The sequence below is a fragment of the Bubalus kerabau genome, chromosome 22 (assembly GCF_029407905.1).
Source record: "Bubalus kerabau isolate K-KA32 ecotype Philippines breed swamp buffalo chromosome 22, PCC_UOA_SB_1v2, whole genome shotgun sequence".
Lineage (NCBI taxonomy): Eukaryota > Metazoa > Chordata > Mammalia > Artiodactyla > Bovidae > Bubalus > Bubalus kerabau.
Window position 1 is genome coordinate 3313537 of NC_073645.1, and position 4580 is coordinate 3318116.

Sequence of the window (4580 nt, forward strand, 5' to 3'; positions counted from 1 at the left end):
GACCCCTGCTCCCTTCCCAATGTATGGTCCTACCTCTATCTCTAGTCTCAGGCCTCAGTCTGTCAAACACTACACATGCACAGCTTGCATTGTGCAATCCGGGAGAAGGAAAATCCCAGTTTTATTGTTTAATAGCCATGTGACTGTTCTGAACTTAATATTATCATCTGACACTTTTCTGTTGCAGTCTTAATTCTGTATCTACACAGCGAGAAAGCCATGAGAGAACCCAAGGAGAAGGCAGTCATCTCAAAGCCAAGGATGGACTGCTCAAGAAAATCCAACTCGACCTTAAATCCCAGCCTCCAGAACATGAGAGAATAGTGTCCGGTCTTTTTTTTTTTTTTAATTTTTATTTTATTTTTAACTTTACAATATTGTATTGGTTTTGCCAAATATCAAAATGAAACTGCCACAGGTATACATGTGTTCCCCATCCTGAACCCTCCTTCCTCCTCCCTCCCCATACCATCATCCCTATGGGTCATCCCAGTGCACCAGCCCCAAGAATCCAGTATCGTGTATCGAACCTGGACTGGCGACTCGTTCCATATATGACATTATATGTATTTCAATGCCATTCTCCCAAATCATCCTACCCTCTCCCTCTCCCACAGAGTCCAAAAGACTGTTCTATACATCAGTGTCTCTTTTGCTGTCTCCTATACAGGGTTATTGTTACCATCTTTCTAAATTCCATATATATGCGTTAGTATACTGTATTGGTGATTTTCTTTCTGGCTGACTTCACTCTGTATAATTGGCTCCAGTTTCATCCACCTCATTAGAACTGATTCAAATGTATTCTTTTTAATGGCTGAGTAATACTCCATTGTGTATATGTACCACAGCTTTCTTAATCATTCATCTGCTGATGGACATCTACGCTGCTTCCATGTCCTGGCTATTATAAACAGTGCTGCGATGAACACTGGGGTACACGTGTCTCTTTCCCTTCTGGTTTCCTCAGTGTGTATGCCCAGCAGTGGGATTGCTGGCTCATAAGGCAGTTCTATTTCCAGTTTTTTAAGGAATATCCACACTGTTCTCCATAGTGGCTGTACTAGTTTGCATTCCCACCAACAGTGTAAGAGGGTTCCCTTTTCTCCACACCCTCTCCAGCATTTATTGCTTGTAGACTTCTGGATCGCAGCCATTCTGACTGGCCTGAAATGGTACCTCCTTGTGGTTTTTGATTTGCATTTCTCCGATAATGAGTGATGTTGAACATCTTTTCATGTGTTTGTTAGCCATCTGTATGTCTTCTTTGGAGAAATGTCTATTTAGATCTTTGGTCCATTTTTTGATTGGGTCATTTATTTTTCTGGAATTGAGCTGTAGGAGTTGCTTGTATATTTTTGAGATTAGTTGTTTGTCAGTTGCTTCATTTGCTATTATTTTCTCCCATTCTGAAGGCTGTCTTTTCACCTTGCTTATAGTTTCCTTTGTTGTGCAGAAGCTTTTAAGTTTAATTAGGTCCCATTTGTTTATTTTTGCTTTTATTTCCAATATTCTGGGAGGTGGGTCATAGAGGATCCTGCTGTGATGTATGTTGGAGAGTGTTTTGCCTATGTTCTTCTCTAGGAGTTTTATAGTTTCTGGTCTTACATTTAGATCTTTAATCCATTTTGGTTCATTTTTGTGTATGGTGTTAGAAAGTGCTCTAGTTTCCTTCTTTTACAAGTGGTTGACCAGTTTTCCCAGCACCACTTGTTAAAGAGATTGTCTTTTCTCCACTGTATATTCTTGCCTCCTTTGTCAAAGATAAGGTGTCTGGGCTTTCTATTTTGTTCCATTGATCTATATTTCTGTCTTTGTGCCAGTACCATACTGTCTTGATGACTGTGGCTTTGTAGTAGAGCCTGAAGTCAGGCAGGTTGATTCCTCCAGTTCCATTCTTCTTTCTCAAGATTGCTTTGGCTATTCGAGGTTTTTTGTATTTCCATACAAATTGTGAAATTATTGGTTCTAGCTCTGTGTAGAATACTGTTGGTAGCTTGATAGGGATTGCATTGACTCTATAGATTGCTTTGGGTAGTATACTCATTTTCACTATATTGATTCTTCCAATCCATGAACATGGTATATTTCTCCATCTGTTAGTGTCCTCTTTGATTTCTTCACCAGTGTTTTATAGTTTTCTATATATAGGTCTTTAGTTTCTTTAGGTAGATATATTCCTAAGTATTTTATTCTTTCCGTTGCAATGGTGAATGGAACTGTTTCCTTAATTTCTCTTTCTGTTTTCTCATTATTAGTGTATAGGAATGCAAGGGATTTCTGTGTGTTGATTTTATATCCTTCAACTTTACTCTATTCATTGATTAGTTCTAGTAATTTTCTGGTGGAGTCTTTAGGGTTTTCTATGTAGAGGATCATGTCATCTGCAAACATTGAGAGTTTTACTTCTTTTCCAATTTGGATTCCTTTTATTTCTTTTTCTGCTCTGACTGCTGTGGCCAAAACTATGTTGAATAGTAATGGTGAAAGTGGGCACCCTAGTCTTGTTCCTGACTTTAGAGGAAATGCTTTCAATTTTTCACCATTGAGGATAATGTTTGCTGTGGGTTTGTCATATATAGCTTTTATTATGTTGAGGTATGTTCCTTCTATTCCTGCTTTCTGGAGACTTTTGATCATAAATGGATGTTGAATTGTGTCAAAGGCTTTCTCTGCATCTATTGAGATAGTCATATGGCTTTTATTTTTCAACTTGTTAATATGGTGTATTACATTGATTGATTTGCAGATATTGAAGAATCTTTTCATCCCTGGGATAAAGCCCACTTGGTCATGGTGTATGATCTTTTTAATGTGTTGTTGGATTCTGATTGCTAGAATTTTGTTAAGGATTTTTGCATCTATGTTCATCAATGATATTGGCCTGTAGTTTTCTTTTTTTGTGGCATCTTTGTCAGGTTTTGGTATTAGGGTGATGGTGGCCTCATAGAATGAGTTTGGAAGTTTACCTTCCTCTGCAATTTTCTGGAAGAGTTTGAGCAGGATAGGTGTTAGCTCTTCTCTAAATTTTTGGTAGAATTCAACTGTGAAGCCATCTGGACCTGGGCTTTTGTTTGCTGGAAGATTTCTGATTACAGTTTCACTTTCCGTGCTTGTGATGGGTCTGTTAAGATTTTCTATTTCTTCCTGGTCCAGTTTTGGAAAGTTGTAATTTTCTAAGAATTTCTCCATTTCTTCCAAGTTGTCCATTTTATTGGCATATAATTGTTGACAGTAGTCTCTTATGATCCTTTGTATTTCTGTGCTGACTGTTGGGTTCTCTCCATTTTCATTTCTAATTGTATTGATTTGATTTTTCTCCCTTTGTTTCTTGATGAGTCTGGCTAATGGTTTGTCAATTTTATTTATCCTTTCAAAGAACCAGCTTTTGGCTTTGTTGATTTTTGCTATGGTCTCTTTTCTTTTGCATTTATTTCTGCCCTAATTTTTAAGATTTCTTTCCTTCTACTAACCCCGGGGCTCTTCATTTCTTCCTTTTCTAATTGCTTTAGGTGTAGAGTTAGGTTATTTATTTGACTTTTTTCTTGTTTCTTGAGGTATGCCTGTATTGCTATGAACTTTCCCCTTAGGACTGCTTTTACCGTGTCCCACAGGTTTTGGGTTGTTGTGTTTTCATTTTCATTCGTTTCTATGCAAATTTTGATTTCTTTTTTGATTTCTTCTGTGATTTGTTGGTTATTCAGCAGCGTGTTGTTCAGCCTCCATATGTTGGAATTTTTAATAGTTTTTCTCCTGTAATTGAGATCTCATCTTACTGCATTGTGGTCAGAAAAGATGCTTGGAATGATTTCAATTTTTTTGAATTTACCAAGGCTAGATTTATGGCCCAGGATGTGATCTATCCTGGAGAAGGTTCCATGTGCGCTTGAGAAAAAGGTGAAATTCATTGTTTTGGGGTGAAATGTCCTATAGATATCAATTAGGACTAACTGGTCTATTGTATCATTTAAAGTTTGTGTTTCCTTGTTAATTTTCTGTTTAGTTGATCTATCCATAGGTGTGAGTGCGGTATTAAAGTCTCCCACTATTATTGTGTTATTGTTAATTTCTCCTTTCATACTTGTTAGCATTTGTCTTACATATTGTGGTGCTCCCGTGTTGGGTGCATATATATTTATAATTGTTGTATCTTCTTCTTGGATTGATCCTTTGATCATTATGTAGTGACCATCTTTGTCAATTTTCACAGCCTTTTTTTAAAGTCTATTTTATCTGATATGAGTACTGCTACTCCTGCTTTCTTTTGGTCCCTATTTGCATGGAAAATCTTTTTCCAGCCCTTCACTTTCAGTCTGTATGTGTCCCCTGTTTTGAGGTGGGTCTCTTGTAGACAGCATATGTATGGGTCTTGTTTTTGTATCCATTCAGCCAGTCTTTGTCTTTTGGTTGGGGCATTCAACCCATTTACGTTTATGGTAATTATTGATAAGTATGATCCTGTTTCCATTTACTTTATTGTTTTGGGTTCGAATTTATACACCGTTTTTGTGTTTCCTGTCTAGAGAATATCCTTAAGTATTTGTTGGAGAGCTGGTTTGGTGGTGCTGAATTCTCTCAGC